Below are 11743 nucleotides of genomic sequence, written 5' to 3'. Positions count from 1 at the left end.
AGTAGTTTTCTCACATGGATGGGTTGATCTGTATTTAGATGAAAATCAAGGAAGACCCTCTGCAGATTTCCAAATCAGTTTCTCTTCCCGCTCCTGTCTAGCACTCTGCCCTGTAAAGTCTGCTTGCCTCTTGGCCTCAGTGGATTTCCAGCTCTATCTGCCCAACTGCATAACTATGAGATCTTCCTGGGTCCTCTGACCTGCACAGTAGCCTGGGAACTGTCTTTAGGCAGTATGCTAGGGCAGTAGTAGGACTCCATTTTTTTCTTTTTTTTAACTTGTTCACATGAGATGGTGAATTTGGCTTCTGTTACTCCCTCTGGGCTGGCATTGAAGTTTCTAACGTGTTTATTTTTTAGTTCAAAATTTTTATTTTTCACCTATTTATCTTAATGTATTATGTATCCACTTATTTGTTCCTTCTGATGTAGTTTCAATTATTGAAATTTTGTATTCTTTATAATTCTTCTCGGGTTATATATTCTCTTTTCTAATGATTCTAATTATGGTATATGTTTTTCTTTCTACACGTCCATCATTTTCTTAATTAATTTTTAGCTCGTTTTGAAATATTAAGTTGCTGTTTTCATTTCTTTTGTAGACATGACCTTTTGCAGTGCTTTTGTTGTCTAAAAGCATGTTATTCTGCTCTTTATTTCCTTTTTAAAAATTATAACCTTTTATGGGATTTGCTCATGATCCTTGTTTGTGCCACATTTTGAGTAAAATGAGTTTTTCTTTGTTTTAAGGATGGTGGGATGGACCACGATAGCTTTTCACATTTAATGAGCTTTCTCTTCTGTTACTTGCTCAGACCGATTGGTAAATGGACTCATACATTCTGATGTTATCTTCCCCTACACCACACCCCTTTTGCTCCTGTTTCTCTGTCCTGCTCTCTTTGAATAGACTCTTAGGGATTTCTCCTTACTGTGGGGCTTTATCCTGGATGAGTATTTTCGTATTTAGTTTGTTAATTTCTGTAGGTTTCCTGTAGCCTAGACTGATCCAGCCCTTTCACTCCTTATTGTGGACTCCTTGTACTCACCGTGAACCTTGAGACTCTCTCAACTCAGCTACTGGTCTCAGATTGGTCCATTGCATTTTTCAGTGAGTATCTATTAGGGATTTTGGAGTTATCATGTTTCTAGTTGCATCAGACACCCTGCTGTTTCCCTCTGCTTTCTCTGTGTAGGTGCTGATGCCATTCAGGCTTTGTAGTTGTTTGTTCTCTCTCTGTATTTTGTGGTTTGTGGCAACAATTGTCATCTAGTTTTGTGATAGATTTACCCATGGGCACGCTTACAGCTGTGTGCAATAGGCAGGATAATGCCTCCACCTCCTCCACGATGTCCCCATCTTAAGCCCTGGAACCTGCGACTGTGTCACCTTGCACGGTAAAAGGTGCTTTGCCGAAGTGACCGAATCAAGGGCCCTGAGATAGGGAGGTTCTAGCGGACCGTCAGGATGGGCCCAGTGTAATCGTAGGGAAGCTGTACGTGAAGGGGGAGGTGGAAGACTTAGAGAAGGAAATGCAGAGATGGAAGATGAGTTAGAGCGATGGCGACGTGGGGGAGACTGGACTGGGCACTGCCGGCTCTGAAGATGGAGGACGGGGGTCGTTCTGGGTAGAAAGGAAAGGGAAACTTGCCTAATCCGTATTATTTTACTGAACTGGTTGCGTTAGCTTCCTGTCGCTACTGCAAAAACTGATCACATTCTTGATGGCTTAAAACAATAGAAATTTATTTTCTTTAGTCCTGGAGACCAGGAGTCTAAAATGCAGGCGTGGGGAAGGTTGTACCCGTCTGTAAGCTCCAGGGGAGAATGCTTCCTTGCCTCTTCCAGCTTCCAATGGCTCCAAGGCATTCTCGGTTTGTGGCTGTGCAACTCCCGTCTCTGCCTCTCTCTTCACCTGGCCTTCTCTGTGTCTGTGTCTTTCCCTTTTCTGATCCCTTGTGTTGGGGAAAAAAGTTTGAATTCTGGAGGATTTAGAGTAAAATATTATAGCTCTCTGCTTTCTGCACAAATACGTGCTCCAGAAAAATAATTTCGGGGTCACTTTAAAGTTAAAAAATGTGGTATAATGCTGTAATTCTTTAATTTCTGGCACTTGGGATTGGAATGGGAAAACACATCAGCTAGACTTTCCCTTAAATGCCTGCAATCACAGTGCTTCAAGGGGAAGAAGAAGAAAAGCAACCGAAATCTAAGTTTTGGTGTTTTATTTTAGTTTCATTGCTATCGAATCTTTTGGTTACCAAATTTGAATCCTGTATTATACACTGTTAACTCCTTTGTAACAGTTCATTACTAAAATACTAAAAGGAGGCTGGACTAGCTCCTTAGAAAACGAACTTCTCCTGGAAATGATGCCTGTTTTTGTGGTTATGATAGGTCATTAATGGAGCTTATTGAAAGCAGACTAAACTCTGGGTAGACCTTCTTTAGGTATTAGTAACAGAGAATAGGTATTAGTAACAGAGAATAGGTATAAGTAATAGAGACAAGTAATAGAGAATGTAACACTAGATTGTAGCTTCCTATGGTTTTTATTTTAAGGTATTTTTTAACTTAAAAAATTTTATATGAAGGTATCTTTATTGGAAAAAAAACCCACGTAATTTAATTATATTTTTTTGTTTTTAGAAATAAAAAAGTCTCAGAGCAAAGATAAAAAAACACATTAAATGGGTTGTTTTTCAGAAGAAAGTCCTTAATTGCTTTTCACATGCCTAGTATTCTTTGAGCACTAAGTGAATTTAATTTCATGTAGCCACATTCTTTATTAGTCTGCCCTCTGAAGCTCAGAGACGCTGTGATTTAGCCTCCTGGGTGCTTCTCTGAGGACTTGGAAGTGGCCCTCTCAAGCAGCGCTTGATTCTAATTCACTAGTTCAGAGTCCTTTCTGCCTGATGGCTCCCTCTGCTTTCCAACTTGACTTCTGTAAAGGTCCAGTCTTTTCTCTTACTCACATTTTAAGGCCACCAGACAACAGATTATCATATCACAAAGGAGAAATAGCTAATGTATTGGGCGATAGAATCAAGATATGAAAGGCTTTTTGACAGAATGGAATAATTAGCTGAAAGGACTAAGATGAAATTTGATAGGGGTAGGAGAAGAGTATTACAGTTAATTAAAAAAAGTCAACTGTTTCTATTCAGGACGGGGGTGGGGGTAGTTTGTAGAAGTTTTAGTGGAATATAAGTGAAGTGTAGGCCAACAGTGTCATTTGGCTGCCAAAAAATTTATGGCAATCTTACCCAGTCTGAGAAGCATTCTTGTATTCTGATCAAGGGAGCTAGTTGTTCCTTGCGCGGGCCACATGGAGAGGATGAATCAGACTTCAGACACCACATTTTGACAGAACTGTTGACAATGGTAGTGCTTTAGGGGAGAGTGACAGGATGCAGAAGGGTCCGTTGTGAAGAAAACGAGGTACATTTATTCTGAAAAGGAAAAGACATAGATAATTTGTAGGTGATAGCTATCTTTAAAACTCTTCACTCATTTGTTTCATGTTTAATTTTCTGTTCATTCAATCAGGTTTTTTTCAGAACCCTCTACTAAGTGCCAGAAATACAGAGGTAAATAAGATAAGATCTCTGTTCTTAAGAACCTCAGTCTAATGCTGTGTTGCTAAAAGCAGGAGTTTTGGACAACCTGGGTTTGTTAAACAGTGTGGAGTCGTAGGCCCCACCTCAGGTCTACAGAATCAGCTGCGAGTTTAGGATCATACATATTAGCTTCTCTGCATCTTTGCCCATCTGTGTCCTCTGAGTCTCTTACTGGCGAGGAAACCTGTGCTTGTTTCTAGCTCCTTTATTGGGGACCCTGACACAGCTCCCTAAGTGGTAAAATCTTTCATTTTCATCATCCAGCCCTCTGTGGAAGTCGTTTTCTTGTCAGAAATGCAGATGCCTCCGAGTGAGTGATTTCTTTCGTGTTTTTGTTTCTGCGTGGTTCTCTTCGGCCTTGGACGTATAGACATCCCAGGAGGCTGGTTGGGGCTAGATGAGAAGTGTTTTAAGGACAACCTCATATTAGGCCCAGAATAACTGCTCCCTTTCCTACACTTGGGCCCTGATACTAAGTCTATGCCTTGCAAGACTCCTCCCCACTTATGGTAACTTTTCCTTCAGTGGCCTGGTTGTCGCTCTTTGGAGCATGGCTTCCCTTGAGACTTCCCCAGTCTATCAGAAATGTTTGTATTTGTCTAGACTCAATTATGGACACAGTTCAAATTCTTTCCCATGGGGGTCCTGGGCCCCATACCAGTAAAAGGATGCAGCTAGATTCTTATCTAAGTATTCACAAACATTCCGCGACACTTACCCTGGAGCACGCAGATGACCTCTGGACAGGAGGGCGCCTGGTTCCACATGCTAGCATATCTGAACCTCAGCCAGAATGCACTGCTCCCTACAGCTCTGGGATTCCACGAGTGGTAATGCACGACAGGACGAGAGCGGAACCTGGAGCTGGAGGCCTGGGGAGAGTCCTGATGGGGCCTCTAACCCGTTGCTTTAGCTCTTTGAGCCTCAGTTTCCTCAATTATAAATGAGGGCGTTAGGCTGGACCATATCTAATATCTCTTTCCGTTCTGAAACGTTATGGTTCTTTCTAGCCATCATGTCATCTTTCCACTTTTTATTTCCATGACTTTAATTGGGTCTGGCGTGAGCTCCTCTGAGGGACGACATTCCCAAACACTTTGCTGCTGGAATGCAGATGACACTTTTCCAGGGCTGACACATATGCATTTCTTTGTGTGACCTCTGGGACCCAGCACAGAATTTTCCATCACAGTCTGCCTGGGACTAATCAAGTGCTTCAGGAGGGGCCATCCAGGATAGCTCATATGTAAAAATTCTTGGAGAGAAATCTTTGGGCCCACCTTGTGCCCAGATAATATTGAAGGCTGGAAGGAGAGCGATTGGAGGTATTTTTTTAAAATGCATTTACTGCCCTAATACTCAATCCCTGAATTCAGCATACAGCGAAGAGCAAAGAGTAATAATGAGTGGATTATACATTCATCTAACAAGAAATTCAGTGGTTACAGTGCCCATAAACTGGTTCTATAGGATCAGATGTTGTCAGTACATATACGAGTGTTTTAGCACAGAGTATAAAGCCCGAAGACAGACTCACAAAGCTAGAAAGAACTGTGTGAAGGTATTTATGTTTCCTTTTCTTATGGATAAATGAGTCTACATCAAGCCATCTCAAATGGGAGACGATCAATGTTATCTATTTAAAAGCCAACAGAGAATATTCTTTGTAATAATTCACTGTTTGAATAGCCTTCCTGTCGTCATTGTCTCCATTCAGGGGAGGGAGGGGGCTGAGAACTGAAAAAGAGACACTAATACAGAGACAAGAAAGTCAGCCTTCTTCCTCAATCTCTATCGTACACGGGTCTTGCCAGTTCTTTCTTTAAAATGCCCCTGTAGTCTGTTCCCTGTCTTTGTCACACCTCCTTGCTTTGTGTCGGCCCTTGTCATGTCTATTCTGTAGTACTGTAGTTGTCTCTTTATTCAGTAGACTTCAATTCAATAGTACAGGTAGAAAACTGGGACCCAATGGAGATCCGATATCCCCAGGTCCTCCAGCTCACTGCAGAATTTCTCATTCTTTTACGAGCACAGGAAGTAAGGTAGATTAGCAGTGGGTTGGCGGGCATGCACAGGGGAGTTGGGAAGGAAGGGAAGAAGTCATACAGTAAGGTATGACTGCACCAGAGACTTGGAGAAAGGTATGTTGGTAGCACGAACAGTGTATTTTTGGTATTTCTGGGAACTTCTGTAGACTCAAAAGGAAGGCGTGAAGTTCATGGGGTCCGATCAGAGGCCCTGACCCCTCCTGCCCGCCCCTCACTGGCCGGGTGCTGCTGCTTTCTCACCCTGTCTGTTTCTCAGCTTTCTGCCTTGGCCCTGGGATCGAGTCACACAGTCCTGCCATCTGCTCGACACCAGATGCATTAGCTTCGTTTTCCTGCGACTTCAGTCTCCTACTCCTTCCGTCCATGCTCGACATCACTGCTGAAGTGATGTGTCTAAGATGAAGATATTGTCATGTACTCCCCCGCTCGGTGTCCCTTCAGGGCCCCCCACTGTGCCCAGTGTACCATCCAGTCGTCTTGTGGGAATAGCCAAGGCCTTTTCTTATCCAGCTCTTCCTAACCGTGCCGGCTTTTCTTCCATTAAGCCTTCTTGCCCTGTATGTGCTGCCATCTCAGCCTTAAATGCCTGCTCGTTTCACGTGACTTGGTCATTGCAGCTCATCCCAAGGGCCTGCTGGACTGGAAAGCCATCTCCGATCCCGCTGCCTGTGCATAATTCTCCTAATCTTGGTGAGGTTGCATTCTTCACTCCTGTGAGTTCCCACAGAATCCCGAAGTTGTTTCTATCTCAATGTTCATCACACTGTGTTATAGTTGTTTGTTTCATGTCTATCCCTCCCACCTGGGTGGAAGCCTCTTGAGGCCTAAACCTTCGTTTCATTTTACTAGCACTAAAACTGGTCCATAGAGGTGATCAGTGGGTGTGTGTTGGATAATGAGGTCGAAGAGCTCTCTCTTCAACAAGGGATTTTTTGCTGAGTATAGGGTTTAACTAGACAATCTCTAAAGTCCTTCCTAGCTCTTAGGTACGATTTTAGGTATACCGGGACTTTGAGATAAAATTCTCAGAAAGTAGCTGCTTTTATATAATAACACACGTTTTTCTTGTTTGGATATTAAATTTGACGATTTTGATCTTTTTAATGGTTTAGTTCAGAGCATGAATTCTGTTTTTGAAGGGTTCTTCTAATTCAGTCATTTTACTGACAGAAATGATTTAGTTTCATTATCTGCTCAAACAATGTAGTCACGACGTGAATGTGTTTAATATGGAGCGGGGATTCAGTGCGGTTGAAAACACTTAGGCAGAGCCAGTTCCACGAGTAAACCAGATCTAAGGGTCAAAGTTCAGGAGTCAGAAGCCAGATGAGCAGTCTGAAAGTGCAACGGACATGTCTGTCATATGTCACAACCTGTCAGGGGATAAACCTGGGCAGAGGATCAGAAATCAAGAGAGCATAGATCCCCCAGGGTAGGGCAAGGCAAGACTGATGGCCTAAAGGCTCGGCAGGTAGAGAGAGGAGCAGCTGGGACAGGGTCAGGGGCAAGAGGGCAGGCCAGCGCAGAGGGGAGAACAGACTCAAGCAAGAGAGCTTTGATTCTGAGGTAGAATCTGACCCAGTCAGCAGATTCCTGGTGCTCCTCATTACAGCACATATTAGCGTCGGCGCTAATTCAGTCTATACCTGTAGGATGGCGTTGGTACTTGGCTGGAGGCAATCCGAGGGTAGCAGATAGGAGCAGAAATGGACTGGAGGGCTGACATTTCTCATGGTACTGTAACTTGTCTTATAGCCTCTTACAAGCATATCTGATGTCTCCTGTTACACATGGACTCCTTGAGAGCAGGGACCATGGTTCCTACCTCAGACTCTGTTACTCTTAGGGTAGTTAATGCTTTGCATGGGCCTGATGCTCAGTGGTGTATAATGAATTAAATTACAACCTTGTTGAAAACTTTGTAAAAACTCAGAAATTCAATGTGGTGAATTAGTTTCTGCTTTCTTGATAAGTATCCTTCTGCCTTCAGAACTTCAGAACCTCTGCAGCCAGGAGGAAATTCCAGAAGGTGCAGCCATGTCGAAAGCGCTGAGTTTTCAGAATCTTATGTAATATGCACGTATGATTCAATATCGAATTTAACCCTGACAAATGAACACACAAGGATGGCACACATCTTCTGATTTTTTGCTGAATGTATTTCTACACCAACTGGAGTCAAAACATCCTTCTACTTGCTTTGCCCTCCTACTGACTTTTAGTTATTTTTTTCTCCTAGCTAAGCAATGATCTAGCTGTGCAATTTTCTAGGGTCAATATGGTGGCCCTGTATAGAGGGTGAGTTCGAAGTTAAGGATTCAGTTTTAATTTCGGGAGCTTGACGTAAAAATGGTTTAATTTAATCTCTTGTATTCTGATTCTTCAGTTGTCTCATAAAGGAAATTTAATTTTCACCTGCAGGATTTTATTATCATTACCTAACTTTTGTTTTATTTCTTTATAAATGAAAACTCTTGGGAACTTAGTTCCTCTACTGTGTCAACTTTTGGCCTGCAATCCTTAGGTTAAATTCAATCAGTGGTAACCGAAGACAAACAGAAAATGAAAATCCTCACCGTCACCATCAGTATCATCAACATCATAGTACGAGGGATGCAGGGATAAAAGCAATATCAGGCTTGGGGGAAGATCCTCTACTGCTTGAAAGAGCAAATGTGGTGCTTTTTGCTATGCAGAATTGATTCAGTAGAAAACCACATACTTTGGTGTGATTTGAGGGGTAGTAGAAAGTATTTCTGTCCTAAAATAGAATCCTGCTAATGACCAACAGTAGGAAGTGGAAAAAAACCCCCAAAAACAAAAAACCATGGAACACTGGGCTAGTTTTACATACTCTGTGGGGCTGCCAACGGTCTTGGGGATCTGTGGGATCCGGGGACAGTGTCAGAGGTGAGACTTAGGGTTTCAACGATCAGCAACATTTTGAAAGTGGGGTTCCAAACTTCTGCTCTTTTTTTGGCATCTGCATGGAGGAGGTGAAGGTATGCAGGGGAAAGCTGCAAGAAGAGACCGGATCTTTAGAAACTCTGTGATCAAAACATCCTTCTCTGCATGGCGTGTCGATTAGGGGTTGACTGTAGCTGCGTATTGTGGTATAATGGAGAATTACCTGGCCTGGGGCCCAGAGACCTGGTTTCAGCTCTGCCTTTACCATTAACAAGTTTTGTTTGTTCTTTTAGTCCTTAAGTCTGAGGCTCCGTTTCTATATCTTTAAGATAAGGAGTTGAATAAATAGCCTCTTAGTTTTTCTTCCTCCAGAAAACATTATTGAGCTCCTGCTTCTTACTTGGTACTACAGTGCAAAATGAATAAGACACAGGCCTTATCCTCCAAATGCTTACAGACTAACAGAGCAGATGAAAGGTAGGCCAATATATGTAATAAAGGAACACTAGTATTCAGCTAGATGTCTGTCCGGGACCCTTCTACTTCCAATATTTTATTATTTTAAACATCTCATAAAACACTATGCATTCCCTGGAAGAGTTAATCATTAGCAATTATTAACATAATCTGGCTTCCCTGTAATTTTGTTAGGGATTCTGTTGTCCAGCAACCTTCGCATTCACCACTGAAAATCATCATCCACAAATTCTTTGCTGCCCGTTTTAGTCGTTTCACACAATGCAAGGAACTTTCTAGCTTAAGAAAAGAGATTATTTTAATGTACTTAACTCATATTATTCATACTATTATATGTCACCCTAGATTCACTAGGGCCCATCAATAAAAATTACAATAATGGTTATTGCTAATGCTACTATTAATTATTCATGTAAGTGTCATCCACTAAAGGCATTCTGGAATTCCCCAGGTAGATTTAGCCCTGTTCTTTTCCACATTATCATCCCATTAGCTCTTTCTCTTTTCTTTCCTTTCTTCCTTATTTTCTCAGAGTGTTGCGATTCTTTGTTATCTTTTTTCCTCCACTAAAACGGAAGCTCTTGCAGGGCCCAGCCTCTTACCTGCTTGGACTTCCTGACACGTGGCACCGTCTCTGGGCGCAGAGTAGCTATCCAATGCCTGTGAGTTGAATGAAATGAACTTGATTATTTTAGCTGTGGCTCTTTAGACAATACAGTATTTAAAGTGCTAATTTCTCACTGGATAGCCAGCCACATCGTGCCTTTAGGTACTTAGGCATTATTCTACAGGAGAGCTGGTGGAATTATGCATCTGTTTGCATTTAAAGAAAGACACTACAGTTGAATGTCATTTTACAGACTCTTAGATCTGACTTTTTACAAAAGCTTTCTTTCTCTTTTTTGGAAGAACTCATTGTCTCCATGACCTGAACCATCCACCCTCAACAACCGTCTTCCTGTCCGTCTACGCCTCCTTTTGCTTGTACATGTATGGTGCAGTACCATTTTGGGGCAGAGTTTTATGAAAAGGAAGGACACAGGACCCAGTCAGGTAGGAGAGCGGTAAAAGGCGAGCTCACATGTTTCTTTGGTTTCTGTGAGTTTTTTCCTCTTCTCGTGAAGGCCCGCAGAGACGCCCGTGTGAAGGAGTCTAAAGGCTGAATATGACAGCATGAGCTACCCAAGTGGTGCTGGGTCGGGGAGGGGTTGGACGTGAAGATTTGAGGAAAGAATTTGGATCCAGAACCAGCTTTAGCTCAGTGGCCAACCGATCAAATGTCCCTTTGGTTCCCTGAACGTATCCATGAAATTTGTATCTTGGAAAAACGGTATCTGATGTTGGCAGGACACGAGCTTTATGTTGATCAGAACTGAGTTTTTAGAATTTTGTGTTCTCTCTTTTGAGTTCTCCATGTGTTCTGAATAACCCTACCTTCTCCCCAATCCACAGCAGTGAAGAAATGCTGCTTGCAAAGGTCGAGAAACATTAGCTTCAGAACTCGTCTGACATTTTTTTTTTCATCAGCCAGGGACAATGCCAGATTCCTGTCCGTTTCGGACGCAGACAAGCCAGTAACATCCACGTTAATCTGGATCGTGTTGACGTTGTCCTGTTCTGACAACGTGTAGCATTCTGTGTCTCGTTGAATCACAGAGTGGAAGGTCATTTTTCACTGTGCCATTCACTCACCATGTTCCAACTGCAGAACATCTCACGCTTTTAATCTTTATATGGTGCCCTGGACGTACGGGGCAGCGAAATCACACTAGGAGAAATAAAAAAAAGGAGATTAGAGTGTGAAGGAATGAACTCTCTCAAGCAGGAAGAAAATTTGAGATCAACTCAGGAGAGTGAGTAGGCATATTTAAAATTCACCTTGGGGCAGGGGAAGTGGTAATTCATTTATCATGCAAAAAAAAGTTTATTAGCTGTGTATCCTGTGGGCGCCGTGCTGGGTGCTGGCGGGTAAACACTGCCCTCACAGCAGAGCTTAAGAAAAATATCGAACAAGTGACTGTATGTGGGAACAGGGTCATGAAATACACTCTGCATGGCGAGCATATGGGAGACACATAAACCAGGAAGAGCTGGCCTCAGCCTTGGGGTCAGGATGACCTCTCTGTGAAAGTGTAATTTAAACTGAGACCTGAAGGGTGAGTAGGATATAGCCAAGGTTTGAGGGCAGTGCACACATGTGCATGCGTGTGTGTGCGTGTGCGTGTGTGGTACAGGGCCGTGGTCCTTGAGAGAGCTTTTCAGGCAGCGTGTTTGGTGGGTGCAGGTGACTTGAGGAAACATTGAGAATGGTGCGTTTAAGAACTAAAACTTCCAGTTAAGCTGGGGTGCAGAGTGAGGACAGATAAGTAGAATGGTGGGTGGTATTCTTTTGAAGAGATTTCCCACCAGCTAGGAAGTTGTTCCCAGTCACAGACTTGGCAAGAAAGAAAGTTTACACCCGAGAGCGAGGTCCAGGGAGTAATGAGTAGGGTGGGCAGGACAAGGGCACTCGGTGGGAAGGAAATGGAATCATATGGGTGGAAGATTTCGATAAGCATTTTCATTGTGTTAAGGTATCAGGACAGGGTTTTGAGAATCCTTGACGAAGTGCTCTAGGAACTGTGTGGCTAGGATAGATTTTTCACATGTTTGTAGTAACTGGACAGTAAGCTCCCAGAGGGAAAAACCAGG

General features: G+C 42.8%; 1 pseudogene; it reads right to left on the bottom strand.

Annotated features, from left to right (window-relative positions):
• LOC102889638 overlaps positions 1–10721 on the bottom strand; it is a 47064-nt pseudogene extending 36343 nt beyond the window's left edge.
• Positions 10722–11743: the final 1022 nt, after the last annotated feature.

Source organism: Pteropus alecto, unplaced genomic scaffold, assembly GCF_000325575.1.
Source record: "Pteropus alecto unplaced genomic scaffold, ASM32557v1 scaffold101, whole genome shotgun sequence".
Lineage (NCBI taxonomy): Eukaryota > Metazoa > Chordata > Mammalia > Chiroptera > Pteropodidae > Pteropus > Pteropus alecto.
The sequence above is the reverse complement of the archived record's forward strand: the minus strand, read 5'-3'. Positions and strand labels throughout refer to the sequence as shown.